Raw genomic sequence first — 17,081 nt, 5'->3', positions numbered from 1 at the left:
GATCAGCAGTAGGTGTCCACACTGCAATTATCTGAGTTAGGTCAGATGAATCCTACCCTATGCTTTCAGCTGAGATAAACACCACAGTATTCTTCTGGTCTCTGTGTTAAAATTACATTTAAAGCTATAAAGAGGTTGGAAATAGTGAACCAATATAACCAGGATAACACAGTGCCCAAACTGATCAAAGGAGTTCACTACCCTGCAGTTGGTGAATGGAAGTTAGAATAGAAAGAACAGAACAGAATAGAATAGAATAGAATAGAATAGAGTAGAATAGAACAGAATAGAATAGAATAGAATAGAATAGAATAGAAAGAATGGGAGTAGAGTAGAGTAGAACAGAACAGAATAGAATAGATTATTTCAGTTGGAAAGGACCTAAACAATCACCTAGTTAACTGCCTGAGCAGTTAAATATGCCAAGCTAAAATGCAGTGGCAAGAAAATCAAGGCCTTTTTAGTGTTATTTGGCCAGAAGGAAGAGAATTAGAGAAGAAGAGGAATATATAAAAAATATGGGTGAAATTAATATTTTTTAATAAGATACTGAACTGTGGAAACAGGAGACAGTTGTGAGCCTTCAAGAAAGTTTAGTTTTCCAGAACTTGGGTATTTCTGAAAATGGGACAAGGTTTGTGAATAAGCATTTTCATCTAACACTGACCTCTGAACACCTATCCTTCCTCTGTTATCTTGAACATTTGTCCTCCTAAGTGTGACAAATATAAAAGCAATCAATTAGTCAAACAAAACCAACCAAAGTGGCCACAGGCATCCAGGCAGAGGGAAAAGCATCCTGATTTGGTGCTGTGATCCTGTATTGATCATGATTGACATCTCTGCTTCCCAAAGGCATGTAACAGCAGTAGAAATAACTTTTTATTGTGGCATAAAAGAGTAATAACAAAATTTCCTCAGAGAGATACTAAAAGCATCAAAATCACTAACCAAGATTCAGATGGGTATGGTAAAGTACAAGCTGGTCTCCCTATCTTGGTGAAACTGGCTCCTGAGGTAGTAAGCAGAGAGCAAGATCTACAAAGCAACAACAGCAACAAAATGCTTAAGGACTCTGGGAAATGATGGACTCATCATCTCTGCTGAGGGCTGATCCCAAACACCAAACCAGGAGAATGAAAAGCCTGAAACCTCTTGGATAAAATCTAATTCTGACTTCCTTCCATCCTGTCTGGTACTTAAATAGAAGATCCAGATCACTATCTTAAGCCCTTATCAAGAAAGGAAAAACTGTGTTAAAACTGCACATTCAAAGGATGAGGAACTGCAGATATGACAAGAGAATTAGTCATTTCATTCATTACTAAAACATTTTAACTGGGTCTATCTTCACCAGGTCAATAAGCTCTGGTAGCAGCTGAAAGGATACATCAGCTGTATGAATCAAATATTAAGCCACAGTTTCATTCAGACCACACAATTGCTCAAGCAAGGGCACAGCGCACAGGTATGCAACTGGAAGCTGACAGCCCAATAGGTGCTGCTAAAAAGACAGCATGTTGGAAAAAAAGTAAAAGGAGACACTAATCTAGAGGTCTATGTGCTGGGAAAGAACCCAGCACCTGAGATGTTCAAGGCTGATATCAGAGTGGGTGGTGTGCTGGGGACTTTGTCTTGAGCTTCACTTGGAATGGAAAGAACTTGACTGGGGGGAGTGAATGGTTTTATGGTTTGAGGGATGAATGTGCTTAGAGAACAAAACCAGATAGGAAACTTTGTTATGGTCCACTTAATAAAACATCTGTTATTCTTCCACTTCTTGTTTTCAAGTGGGATTTCCAGAAAGAAAAAGCTATTTTGCTCAGGTTGTGAAGTCTTAAACTGATGCTGTTGGGAGGAAATATATCTGATTCAGTAATGGAACCAACAAATTGCTTTCAAGACCTGGAATTTCACAGGATGAAATGTTACAAGTAGAACAACCTAACAACCTGAGATTTCTCAGAATTTCTTCATCTGCAAAGCAGCCAGATCTCGCTTGGCTGAGCCTGCAGATGAAGACAAAGTCACACAAACCCAGTGGGGAGTAGGACTGCATGGCCATAGTGAAACTTTTACAGAGTCTTGGATTACATAGCCTGCTAGACAAAGAACAACTGAGTATTTTAAAGTTATCCAGAAGTTAAATACTCCAAAAGAAGAAAAGAAGGTAATAAAACCCTCTGTATGAAGTTTATAACAGGGATTTTTATTTGTATTAGAGAACACACAACTTCTGCAGTCCTGTTCTTAGTAGTTCTTCATGCTAGCAGCAGTAATGAATGAAAACAACAGACACACAGTCAAAGCAGAACACTAAGTTCTAAATACAATAAATTCTCAGCCACTAGTAGCATGTGGGAATGTATGTTTGACTCTGAGATTTTGCTCTAAATCTTACAACACAGTTTCTAAGTAAGATTCTACTTAAAAGTACGTAAAACAAAAAAATTAAACCCTGAGAACCTGGTAATGAATCTGCATAGCTACTTCGTAACTTGTGAGTAGTTAATGGTTTATTTTAGCCAACAGATCTATCCCTTGGTGGTCTTCCTGGTGTGAGTTCTCTGGAACACATTGTAATTCTGCTTTTTACCACAATATTTCTACAATGCCTTGGAAGAAAAAATCTAAACGTCCCAAAATCTGGTTTGACATTAAATTTCTTGGTTGTTCTGCTGCATCTCCTTATTGCAAAATCAAGATATTATGCAAAGGTCACTGGCTAGGAGAGTACCACACATCCACAGAGACAGAAATAAAAGTAGGATAGCCAAAACCACTGAAAAAGATTTAAGATCTTTGTGTTAGATGTGTTAGATAACTACCCTGGTAGTTATGCTGATCGCTCTTGACAGACTGATGAATACAATTTATATACTACCTTTTTGCAGAAAGAATATGGGTTTGATTTATTTATAAAGAAAAGAAGTTGGCAGATCGTCTTGAAGAAAACATTTTTGGCCCTGTTTGTCAGTATTTGATAAAAGCACTCTGGATTTTGGAATTACCTCTGCATCTCTATGTGATCTGTGTTTTCTCTCAAGTGGAAACTTAGCTCAGTTATGCAAATCTACACGAACAAATGCAAACTGTTCAAGGTTGTCTTCATAAACTTTTGAACCTTTCTGGCTTCTAGGAAGGAACATGATCACAAAAGAAGTTTCAAGAATTATTGGAATCATTTATCAGAATAGGAGAGTAAGTACTGATAAACAATAACCTGTCATTGGTGTTTTTGAAAGATCCAAACCTAGTTCACAATTCCACAACTAAAGTATTTGTGAGGCCTCCAATACGATACCCAAGGACTGTGATTAATGTCATGTGCTTGTTTATTTTTCCCCTGAGAACCTGAAAGGGTAAAAAAAAGATCACAACTAAACAAAAGCATATCAATAACAGGAAACTGTTGGTGAGAAATACCCCGATCTTCCTGTAAATTCACGTCACCACATTCCCCAGGGACAAAGGTGCGTGAACAGCATGGTAAATAATTATGATTTAATATGAGGCCTTGCAATGCTGTTTACAGTTTAACAACAAAAAGGAATTGTTTCTCAAGGCGCAAAATAAGCAAATAATAGAAACACATATCAATATAATCAGGAAATGATGATGTTATGTCTGGGTCAGCTGCTGAAAACAGATTGCAATCTATCAAAGTATCAACCTGATATCTCTGTGCAGCCCATGGAGAAATGTCAGTGATGGGAGAGAGTCTTTCCCTGGTTTGCATGCCAGTCATTGCGCTTTGATCATTTTATGAAAGTGTGGGGGATTGGGTTCTTGCAGAAGACTCTCCAGAGCTATTTTTGCTTGCTAATGTTTAGGAGATTTGACACCTGTATTCGTTGAAAGCATCTAAAAGGATTTCTTGCATTTTGCATTACAAAACTGAAAAGAAAACACTGAGGGGAGGAGAAAATGGAAGGAATAGTAACAGCTGATCTCTTTCAAGAAAGTTACATTGTTCAATCTAGTCAGCAAATCAGAAATAATGATAAAAAAATACCACTGCAGAAACACAGTGGTAAATTTCAACAGACACCAGTGAAGCTTCTTAGTTCTTTATTAAAAATATATTTTAATGAGAAATATAAAACCCACATAGAATGTCAGTTTTCAGCAGTTTTTCCCTACAGAAATACTTTTTAGAGATGCCAAGGCAAAATCAGCTATGTAAAAGCCAAACAAAACAATGTATCTTTGAACAGAGGACTATCATTGATAGTAGAAGGCCTAAATAATTTAAATATACATTTGGCTGTTAGCTACAAAAAAATAATTCCAGACCATGCTTGTCAAACTTTAAAGTTAAAGAGGGTCAGGTCAGGTCAAAGCTTGAACAAGAAAACATCAGGAATGTCCTTAGTGTTGCCTGAAGAGCACCAATGACTGGGTAGACTTTCTTCCATCACTCAGGGCTGAAATGAAGCACTAACACTTGAAGTCTATCAAGTACCAGCTTCTGTCCTGAGTGCTGTCATGTGGCACGTGCAGGACAGCCAGGGAATCAGGCCCAGCCAGCATGGGTTTGTGAAAGGCAGGTCCTGCTGGACCAACCTCATCTCCTTCTACCACCAGGTGACCTGCCTAGTGGATGAGGGAAAGTCTGTGGATGTTGTCTTCCTGGACCTTCGTAAAGCCTTTGACACCATCTCCCACAGCATTCTCCTGGAGAAACGCTGCTCATGGCCCGGATGGGTGTGCTCTGTGCTGGGTGAAAAGCTGGCTGGACGGCTGAGCCCAAAGAGTGGTGGTGGATGGACAGCTATACCCAGTTGGCAGCCAGTCACAAGTGGTGTTGCCACAGGGCTCAGTATTGGATCCAGTCCTGTTTCATGTCTTTATTGATGATCTGGACAAACAGATTGAGTGTCCCCTCAGTAAGTTCACAGGTGACACCCAGCTGGGGGGGAGCGTTGATCTGCTCGTGGACAGGAAGGCTCTGCAGAGGGGTCTGGGCAGGCTGGAGCGATGGGCCCAGGCCAGTTGTGTGAGGTTCAACCAGGCTCAGTGCCGGGTCCTGCCCGCGGGTCACACCAGCCCCCGCAGCGCTGCGGGCTGGGGGCAGGGGGCTGGGAACTGCCTGGGGGGAAAGGGCCTGGGGGGGCTGGTTGGTGGCCAGCTGGGCATGAGCCCCCCGTGTGCCCAGGTGGCCAAGGAGGCCAGCAGCACCCTGGCTGGTGTGGGAAATAGCGTGGCCAGCAGGACTGGGGAAATGATCATCCCCCTGCACTGGGCACTGGTGAGGCCGCACCTCAACTCCTGTGTTCAGTGTTGGGCCCCTCACTGCCAGGGGGACACTGAGGTGCTGGAGTGTGTCCAGAGATGGCAACGAAACTGGTGAAGGTTCTGGAGCACAAGTTTTATGAGGAGCAGCTGAGGGAACTGAAGTTGTTTAGACTGGAGAAGACTCAGGGGGGACCTTATCGCTCTCTACAGTTACCTGACAGGAGGTTGTAGGCAGGTGGGGGTAGATTTCTTGTCACAGATAACAAGCAACAGGACAAAAGGAAACAACCTCAAGTTGCACCAGGGGAAGTTCAGATTGGATATTAGGAAAAATTTCTTCACTAAAAGGGTGGTCAAGTGCTGAACAGGCTGCCCAGGGAAGTGGTGGAATCAGCATCCCTGGAGGTGTTTAAAAAACGCATAGATGCAGTGCTTGGTGACATGGTTTAGTGTTGGACTTTGCAGTCCTGAGTTAATGATTGGAATTGGTGATTTCAAAGATCTTTTCCAGCCTAAATAATTCCATCACTCTATGATTCTATGATTGCAAACATGCTCTAGAGCTCCCAATAGAACTAATGTTTGCAGAACTCTATTTTTTTGCCTTTAGACATACTATTACCCCCAACAGTACTTTGGACCCTAGCAGCTAGGTAAGTGTCAGCTCCTGCTGAATCAGTCAGCGTGTGCATGACTGCCATGCATAGGAAGCATAGGAAATAAGCAACAAGCTTTGCACAGTCTCCTTGAATTAAAGCATATGCTTTATCATACCCACTGCAAATTGAAGCTGCTGTTAATTCTGTTCATCTGTGCCTGCCTGCCAACCCAAGCAGACAACTTCTGCACTGCTCTTGGGATAATGCCAATCATCTTAACAGATGCTTGTGCTTTTATCTGTGCTCTGCATCACATTCCTCGAAGAGAAGGCTGCCAGAAACAAACAGGTTTTCTGAAAGTACATAAGGGAACAATGGACAATAGGAGCCGTCCTATACCGCTGGGTATAAACAAGAACAAAACCCACTTCACATGGAACGAAAAACACTGTTTATCAAGATGTAAGTCAGTGGCTGGCAGGTTGCAGATGACATTTGGGATCTGACAGAGCACTACAGCAGGCTGCAGATATTCAGTTTGTTGAAAAAGGGCACTGCTGGGGCTGTATGGAACTATCAGTACAGTTCAGTTTGACTCTGTAAACAGTTTCAGAGTAAAAAAAGAAGGTATTTATTTTTAGAAAATCAAAGATGTGGAGTTTTAAAATTTCCAAACAAACCATTTGAAATGTTCTTCTGAAATGACACTTCAGGACTGTCAAAAGGCATTCCAGTTTTCCAAATACCAGATTAGAAAAAGGATACCAGTTTAAAAAACATTAAAATTCGTTGGCAGGTAAGGTGTCTTTTCCTTCTAAGGCAGGCAGGATGCTTAGAAAGTATACAAGGAACAGGAGAAAACACCTCTGTCCTCCCCATACCTAAACCTTAATCTCCTCTCTGCCCAGCTGCCTTCCTGTATACTTTCAGGACCCCAGCCTCTGGTCCTGTTGGAGGACATGGCTGAATAAGAGAGGAAAAAGAGGAAGGGAAATACTTGCCAGAGCTGGATGAGAAGGGGACACGGTGTCAGCAATAGAGTTGTTATTTTTGGCTTACAAGTTCTTAAAAGTACTCTTTTGATTGGTTATTTCTTACGGTTAAAAAACAAACCTAAAAGACATGCTTAAAATTAAGCTCAGCTAAATGCAGTTAGGAAAGTTTTAAAGATGCCTCTTCTCCCTGCTGCCCCTGACAAAGAAGAAAGCAGTGCTGTTACGATAAAGTGGGTAAACTCATCTGCTTGTTATTTAGAAGAAATGCTTCAACATTCACATGCTTATAAGCAAGCAAACTCTGTTCCACTGTGATTGCTTCCCGGCACTGCTGAAAATGAAATACATGTTTGGTTTATGGATCTAATAAAATATTTCATTTCACCACATTTTTGACCACACTTCCACATTTTTTTCCAAGGTAGATCCAAAATATTTCCCCTGATTTCTTTTGGTTTAGCCCTATAATTGAGAAATCACATCATTCACACTGTTCTATAAGTATATGACTAAGAAACAAATACTTCATAGTTAACTGCTTCTTGACTGTTCTCCATGTTTTCAGAAAATTAAAAAAGATAGATAACAGATTATATTTATAATCTAAGCATTATTATCTATTGTTGCAAGAACAAGACTTGCATGCTTCCTAAGAACTTTACCTAGGTACCAAAACAGCCCTAAGAATCAGACAAGGACTGCATATAATTTCCAGTTTACATCTGGAGAAGCCAAGATGAGAAGATGGAATGAGTCATCAGAAAAATCAGGAATGAATCACATTCACACTGGGAAATGAATGGTATGTAATACTCTAAGACTTTGATCTTTTGACAAGAACAGTAGGTAATGTTTCCTGGAATTTACTAAAATATTTGCAGACAAAAAACCATACCAACTTGCTGTGTCCTCATCTCAACAAATGCAAGTTTGTAAAAGCTACTCATAAAAAATTGTATCCATGTTTCTGTGTCTTTCTCATATTACTCTTGCTGTTACTTACAACATTAATGAGACAGACAGAAAGTGAGGGAGGACCTCTCCTTTTTCCTATGGGAAGAGTCTATAATATGATATAGACCCCTAGAAAAAAGTGAGAATTAAACTCCAGCATGTTATGTTATTCATTAGTACACTGGAATATACCTTTCTCACCATGGTTACAAGAAGCAACATGAACTCAGATGCTCAGATGGTGTAAATCAGCATTGCTGCATTCACTGAAGGAAAACTGAGGCCATTTCTAGCTCAGCTGGACTTGTGGTCCACTTAGTCCGATATAAGCTTTCACAAGCTCTCCATGGAAAAGCAAATCACTCTAGTGTTCATATTCCAGTGATTAATCAATGGACATTTCTTCATAAGTCTCAATGGTTTCCAAAGCATCTCCTTTCACACTTCAGGTTGTCCTTGCCTGATACTGCTGTGGTGTCTGTCACATACATGCTGCCATGTGCCTATCCTCACTAGCCAGTGTGTGCAAAAAAACCACAAAACCCCACAGTTGTTCTCTGATCTCATAAATAGAAGTAACTGGTGACTTTGTGGTTTCTTTGGCAAACATTGACCTTTTAATGCAAGCCTTTCCATGAAAATTCATGCAATGAGGGGAAGTGTTAAGCAGTCAAAATAACATAATTGCTTAGCCCAGTTATCCAAAACAGCATCAACTGGGGAGTATTAGGTTTCAAGACGAAGACAAGATGTTAAGCCCATTGGTTAAGATATGTACAACTCTTAACTCCATTTCCTAAGTAGGTGAACAGGCTGCCTGGTTTTTGAAAACAACTGGCCATGCGACAGTTTGTGTTGGAACTGTAAGGAGAGACTGGATGCTCAACACTTTTGGGGAAAAGGACTGGAAGCATAAAGGAAAATTTTCTTTCTGCTGGAGGATGAAGAGCTCCACTATGTACACCCTGCACGGTGGTAGCATCAAAGGAGTAGAATAACAGAAGTAAGTTTCTCCCTTTGTTATTAATTGCCCCTTGAGGACTGTAACACAGATGGGGGAACATCCTATAAAAAAGGTTATATATCAGGGAAAGTAATGCCCTTGATGGCTCTATTTCTGAACTCATGCTGCATTCAGAGAACTCAGCAGTTGCAAATAACAGTTTTGAGGCTGTCCATATTGGCAAAATCCCTGTTTGACTGTCATGTGGAAGATTAAAACTACCTCTGTGAGCACACTCAAATGTTAAGGACATTTTTACAATAGATGTGTTCTGAAGGTCATACAAAGCAGCAAGTACTTGTGTAGTCAAAGAGACTTTGATCACTAAGATCCACAGGGAGTCCCTTTACTATTTCTAATTATTTTCATTGGATCACATGGCTGAAAGTTGTGGCTTACTTTAAAAAAAAAAGAAAAGCCTCCACACTATATTTAAGGGAAAAATTACTATCTGCAACATAACACTGTTCAAATGTCAGCTATCAAATGACTAATTCTGTTTTTTCCATATGAAAAACCGCATTTGCACAAAGGAAGGCAACTGATTGCTTTCTTTCAAAACTCCACACTCTTTCAGAACTACAAAAAAGTCTCACTTGATCTATCAAGCATTATGTTTTATGAGCATCAATTTTACAGCCCTGAAGTGGAGTCAGGAGTGGGTTGGAAAGAATTACAGAGACCCACAAAACACACACCATCAGGCAGGTCTGGTGCTGCTCTTATTGTCAGAAGTTTTCAAATACTGGAGTTCAACTGGATTTGGTGGTGCCACATCAGTAGGAGCGAGGGGGGAGATGGGCTTTCTACAGGCAGGCTGTTCCTCAGGAAACACCCACGCAAGTAGTTAGGCCTGAGATCTCATCACAGGAATTGTATTAGATTTGGCTGACCTCTGCCACTGTTAATGAGAAAATTGGGACAGTACTGGGAAAGCAAAGCTTTTTCTAGTTTTAGGGTGTTTTGGTTAATGTCTGCCTCAAAGGGTTCTCACTGGCAGCACAAGATCAACCCTGACAGGAGATGCAAGAGTGTCTCCAGAAAACGGCATGTATCAGTGTGCTGTGAATACAGAGCTGAGCAGAGCACAACGCAGATGCATGTCTACTTTCCGTATATGCTGGGTAAAAAGAGTAAGGAAGCCAAAATAAACCAGACATACTGTGCTTAAAAGCTAAACTGTTTGCAGAAGAAGCATGGCCAGAGTATGTAATGATAAAAAGTATTGCTCTTCTGAGCAAAGAATACAGATCTAGAGCCTCAGAAAGTCACATTTCATTGTAAGCATAAAAAAGGAGGGGAAAAGAAGCTCCCCTCTTTTGAAAGGGAACAGGACTGTGATTAGAACCTTTGGGGCCTGCCTATGAAGTAATTATAAGTCTTCTAGTTTTCTCTGGCTTTAGGGAAAATGTTGACAGACTAAAATTAAATGATCAGTGAAACTTCTTCCCTAATTAATTAGGATTTTTACTCTTCTTTCTGGTATCTACATCCCAGCCATGCGTATACAGATAGTTACCTACTGCCCGCAGGGCAGACAGCAAGGCAGGTACAAGCAAGGAAGAAACTCTTTCTCTTCCCCTTCTGCTCTTTTTTCCTTATCACTTTTTTTTAACTTGTCAATCAACATTTCTTTATTCTTTTTCCATTCTCCACAACCCTTTCTAGTTCTTCCTGATTCCTGACAGAAGTCAGACCAAGAACCAGCATTCAGGTTCCTTCTGTTTTGGAGCAGTTAATCTCTCTGCTTGATTTTGACTCAGGTGATGCTGCTGTGAAGAATTTCTACTTTGAAGCTGCCTTGGGGAGTGGACATACCTTAAAGCAGCCTGGTGCAGCCTAGATACAGTGTGGGAAGTGATACTGGCACTCCAGATACCTGGCTCTATTTCTGCTCTCAGTGCTAACTCAGGTCCACTTGTATGATGCCATGGTTCAATGAAAGTGGGTCTCCAGGCCCAGTTGCTGTTTTCAACCGCCATATCACTCAACTGTCCTAGCTGGGAAGACCATACCTAGTGCTTAAAACCTACTGCAAGTTTAGAGATGCAGTCTCAAAAATGGCAAAGGTTTTACTAGTGTTGATAGTGCTACTGCCAGGTTGGGAACAGGAGAAAGCATTGGGAAAGCCTGCTCAGATGAGAGCGTGTCATTCTTAAACTGCTGAAGAGAAAAGTGATTCCTATCCCAGCAGAACCCTGAAGCACCAGCTGAAGAACAGCAGCACTATGTAGATCTGAGATGACTAGTAAAAGGTGGAAAGAGAAACTGGCTCTCACAACACTGACAGAGATTTTGCACTGAAAGACATTGCAGATGAGCCCTACCATCACCTGTGATTTGTCAGGGCCTGAAGACATATTTCTTGTCTTACAAGCAGTCCTTCATGAACAGGAGCTGTCAAGGGAGAAGCTTGATGTCCATCAGGTGATCTTGCTGCCAGCTGCGGCCTTTGCACTGAGTTCTCCTAGCTAAATTACATCAAGGAAACAAGCTTTCATTAGTGATCTGTCTGAAAGAGAAACACAGGAATAGCACGTGATCGGACAGCTGGAAAAAAACACGGAGCAATAGCTTTACTGATACTGGATCCCCTATCTGAATGGGTGGCTGGGCAGATATGCAGTGAAATGTGGGACTATGTGCACTGCCAGGGTTGATGGGTTAATGGTTGGGTTTATGGACTGCTAACATACAGGACAGGGAAGGGGAAAGAGTCCAGTACCTTCCATGTAGTAGTCTACAGGCATACTACTCGGAGTAGTGAACATTCTATAAAATGGAGCAGGTATCACCGACGACATTTGCAGATGCAGAAGTCTGTAGCTCATATTGGTTTCAGAGTATGCCTTTCTCTCTCCTAGCTCCCACGGGGCCACCCAAACCACCGAAACATTCCTTGGTAGTAACAGTGCAGAGTGAACTGGCTCCAGTTCAGTTGGTCTGGATAGTGGAGTGGGATACAATAACCAGGCTGCTTCCAAAATGTAATCTCAGAGTTGAAACACCACACACCAGAACAAAGTGTTCACACTGGGTTTATTAGGGCACTGAGGGATAGGCCAGATGGGATGAGTCAAACATGCCTGAAGTGTTAAGAGGTAGCTTTCCAAACTGACACCCTCTTTCTTGAGGAAATTAATGGCTTAAAAATTAAAACAATCTTGCCCTTCTTTGCATAAGGAACTGTCCTGGCTGGGAAACGCTGGGAAACCTGGCTGGACAACGTTAGCCACAGAGTGACAAGAACTGAAAATATGTAAGGGCTTGTGCCCCCAGCCTAAAAAAAAATGTAGCCACTCAGAAATCAGCCTTTACTGGTGACCAAGTCACTGTGAGACATGCCATGACTCCACGTTTCCATGTGTACTAGACTAAAACTCTTTTGATTAAATCTAAGCTCTGTCAAGATCAATGCAAATGCTTTTGGTCGTGTTAGCAGGCCCTTAGGTTAGTGATAGCTTTGATTTTTTTTTTTTTTTATGTTATCTTCACTCAAAATCCCTCCCGTACTTTCCCATTTCCTTTCATCTGGTGCAATGCTCCCAAGCACCTGAGCACCAAGCCAACAGTCCAGCCTTCAAATCCCATTCTTCCAAACTCTGTGGCAATATCTAGACAATATATAAAATATTAATCTTATTAAACATTACTGAAATACATCACCAAAGTACTCAAAACCTAGCAGCAGTTCTACATGCTCCTTTTGTAGCCCAGCTCATGACACATTTCAGCCTACCATTTCACTTTTTCCTCATTATTTGTCAGACCCATTTCCTATCCCACTGGGCTGCACTTGTTTCTAAACTGGCTACGCAGTAAGAAGCACAGCACTTCTGCTTCCCCAGGCAAATAAATGATAATGGTGAAGCCACACAGAACTGGCAGAGTCCTCAAGAAAAAGCTGCAATGAGGCAACCTGTTTAGATATGAGAAAAAACAAAACAACGTATCTTCTAAAAGGTGCATGAAATCAGTAATGTCCAATTTCTAAGGAATAAAGAGCCACAATAGTGAACATAATACACTGTGTACTACACAGGCTCCAGGTTGCTGTGAGGGGTGTGGTCAATCCTGCTGTGGCACAAGGTGCATGCCAGTCCCAGCTGTGCTCCACACATCTGGCATGGGGAAGCATAGGCACTAGTCCAGCAGTTCCTGTTGGTCGGAGCCATCATTGAGAGGTCACTATCAGACAGCACAAACAGAGAAAGCCAGAGCCTCTAGAGAGCAGCATGATGACAGCCATCTTGTGTGCCAGCTGTTGTAGCTGTCTCCTCCTTTGCCAGGTAAATGAGTCTCCCCTGGCTTTGATGATCTGGTCCATGGACAAAGGCAGATAGACCTTCTGAAGGAGAAAGGGGAAGACATGAGACAAGGCCTTTCTGTGACCAGGTCTGGATGTCTTTATATTGTTTTGGACACCTGTGTTTCTGAAAGATGGTTTCAAACCAGAAAGGAAGCATGAGAAGGCTGAAAAGAACGGTGAGGGTATTGAGAACCCAATTAGTAAGATGAGGCTAGATGAACTAGGCTTGTTCAGCTAGGGATGAAGGGAAAAAGTGTGCCATCTACAAATACACTGAGGAAACAGCTCAGCACCAAGGATTTGGTAACTCTTTAGATTAAAAAGCAATGTTGGCACACGTGAGATAGCAGCTGTCCATAAAGAACTTCAGCTGAAAATCAGAAGTTGCCAAACCATCAGAATAACTGCATTCAGGGGCAGTTTTGGAAAGGATCAATCAGGTATAGGAGAGGAATGAGGCCAAGCCATCTGAGTGTTTTTAAGATGGAGTTCAATAAATGAATAACAGTGATTATTATATGAAGTAATGTCTGCAGTAGCTGGGAGGGGGAGTTTAATGATTCAGGTGGTCCCTTCCATCTCATGTTATTATGCACCCATGGCCAACAGAAAAAAGAGAGAGTCCCATTACTTCTAAGGCAAATGCTTTAATAACAGCAAACCAGTCAAAATCATGAAGTCTGTGAAAATAGCTAGCATGAGCCAGAGAAAATTTGGCAAGCACAGCAGCACCTGTAAGACTGATGCAAGACTGGAACACAATCCTGATGCAAAAGCAACTATCGACAGAGGGTAACGATTTATGGGAAGAGGCAGCTTTCTGCATAACAGTGGTGTGAACTTACAACAGCGGCATTTTGATAAGTAATCTCAAAAGCAAAGCCATACAAAACACATTTGCAAATGCACCTTTTAATATAGGCAGCAGAAACAACACCCATGTGTGTATCAAAGCAGGAGGGCTGTAAAGACACCACGCATTCACTCCTATATTAAAGGCAGCACACGAAAAAGCACCAGATGCTCAACAGGATAACAATGACACTGAGGACAGTTCTCACTAACCCAGGATTCACTTGACAAAAGAAAGATGTATTACCATTACTGGAAGAATCTGAACTGTTTGCACAGGCAAATGAGAAGAACAGATCAGTGTGGACCAATATCAACTATTTTCCTACAGAATAAAGGTCACACCAAAGGAGACTGAATTCTAAACAACAATCATGAGGCTACTGACCAGCAGGAGTGACATAAAACCCTGCTGAAGCCAAAAAGGATTAGTAAAACTGCATAAAACAGTGAAGCAAAGTGCATACCACTGCTACCCCCCCACCCCCCAAAAAAACCCAAACCCAAACCTGTATGAAATTGTTTTTCTATTTCACTACTTTTATTCAGCATTCTGACATATATTGCTTGTAAATGTGGTGCTGCAGCATCTGATCCCTATACAGGGATCTCTAAATCTGTCATGTGGAATGAGTTGCTAGTTTTCACTAAAACCTTAGAACTTAAATTCTGTAAAAGTCTTGAGGGACACCACATGCCACTGTCTGGAAGTGAAGCTCTCTAGGGAGTTGCTTTTCTCTTTCAACCACCAAAGCCAGGGGCATGAAAGCATTTTCTTTAGCACCATCCCTTTGAGTTCCTCTGTCTCCTTTGATCTTACAAAAGCAGAATTCTAGTCTCCTCCTGTGCTGAGATAACTTGCATAGTCTTGCTGTTGTTGTGTTTCTGTTTTTCCTTTGCTGGACTTTTGGCTGACTGACAGTTGTTTTGCTTTGGCAGATAGGGGTGAAGATCTGGTTCAGGACTCCCAGTTCTGACAGATTATCTCTGAGGAATGTTCTGGAGTTGGAAGTTTTAAATAGGTTCCCTTGAAAGAAATTACCTGAGACTTGCATACGGATTTGCAGAAGAGAGTACACTAAACTGCAACACTTAGCACTGAACTTGGGGCAAGTTAATATTTCTTTTAAGGCCAGTGTGACAATTCAGACTCTTGCACATATGTGTATCAGTAAATACCTGAGATAAAGAAGCACACCTCTACATACTGAAACTGAACAAACAAGCAAAAGTAATACAAGCTAAGGCTACTGCATTGTTCAGTGCACTTCCCACATTTGTTTTATAATCATAGTTTGATTTTAATAACACTTAATATGCAAGCTAATATACCCATTATTTTATTCTGTAAATTAAGGAATTGTGTTGCTAAGAAATGAGAGATTGATCTATGACTAGTAAAGACCACATGGAGAGCATCCTGTGCTTGCTAGCACATATCCTATAGGGAATAAGGCAGAGTCTACACCATGGCAGCATCATAATATATATATATATACTCATGTTTCTTCATAGCATGTGTTTTCTAAAACTGTACTGTTTTGCAGAAAGAACAACTTTTATTGAGCAACTGAGTGCAATTGAGCAGCCACAACAATTCAGGCATGAACATGAGGACAGCACGTCAGGACAGCAGGTCTTTCACTGTACAGCATGGAGATGTGCACAGCTGCAAACTGATGTAATGGGCTTTACCACCCACAGGCAAAAAAAGAGGAGGGGGAGGAGCATGGTTAGGCCTTCATCCCATCAGTAGCTGGGGTAGAGAAAATGCAGTATCTGGCCTGCCTACATGGCTGTGATTTTCTTCCTGCCCTGATAACATTACTGCTCCATTGAGCTGGCCATGTGAGCAGTCCAGTAAAGGCTACCAATTAGCAACCTGATCACTAAGGCGTGCGTGCTATTTCGGTGCAGCTAAAGAGCACCACTACCCACCAGTGTCATCCCACCAATTTTTTCTCTGGGTCCTCCAACAGTCAGACCTATTCCTTCTAGTACCAGCTGCAGCCTCCTCTGCCGAGTCCCTCAGGTTGCACTACTCCGGCTGAAAAAGAGGAAGATTTTAAGTTTCCCAGATGTCTTCAGTTCCTGAATGCAATCTTGGAGCTCTCTGATACAGCTTACCCAACATCAGGAGAGGAACAAGAGCTGAGCACTCATTCTGTGATATCTTGGAAAGGACAGGTTTTGTATGGTGAATACCTGAAGCAGGCTAAGAGGTCTTGGTTTGAGGCATGAGTCACCAAGGGGAAGAAAAGATGCATTTGGATTCCTAATGAATGCCACAGCTATCCTCCTTCTTCCTTCAGTGCACACAGCCTTGCCTTGCTTTGGGCTTGCATGTTATGATCTTCCACACCACAGTCTGTATTCCCAATCCCAGTAGCACAGGATAAGATATCATTCTGAGCTACTGAGGACTGCCTGTTCTGCATGCATATGAATATCTCTTTCAGATACCTACAATTTTCAAAACTGTTGAAATGGTTTAGGAACACGCATGGACCAGCATCCCACAGTAACTTGTAGGATGCACCTAATTACTTTTGGGAAACCTACTTTTGTTGCAAATGTGTAGTTTGAACTTGAAGGTGCTAAGCATCGACAGCTGCCTTTGACAGCAAAAATTCAGTTGTCTAACTTGAAAACTCAGGACCACATGGTCTACCTTTAAGTCTTCAGTGAGGGATCACAAGAAAAGCTAAGATGTTGTAAAACAGAGCCCTTGTAATTTAAGTTACCACAACAATAATGTAAGAGATTCTTTCACTCCATTTTGAATGCTTACTTCAAATATCCTCTTTACTGAAAAAATAAAGTCTTTATTAACAACACTCTTTTTAAAATTCACTTGTCTCGCTGAAAGAATGGTTGGAAAACTTGGAATTTAGAACCTGAACACTCTTTGATCCCATCTGAATTGAATGGCTCCTTCATTTTTCCCAGAAGCTCTATTTCAGCAACATTTTCATTTATAAGGCACTATTCACTTAAGAAATGGCTACAGGAAAAATATTTTTTTGCAGCACCAGGACTCCCTCTAGTGTTACTACAGCCAGGCTCTTCGGGGCACCGCAGGTTTGTGTTTGCTTTTGATTAAGACTACGGAACATACATCCATAACTTCT

This window comes from Falco punctatus, assembly GCF_963210335.1.
Source record: "Falco punctatus genome assembly, chromosome: Z".
In the NCBI taxonomy this organism is placed as follows: Eukaryota; Metazoa; Chordata; class Aves; order Falconiformes; family Falconidae; genus Falco; species Falco punctatus.
This window is presented reverse-complemented; position numbering follows the sequence as displayed.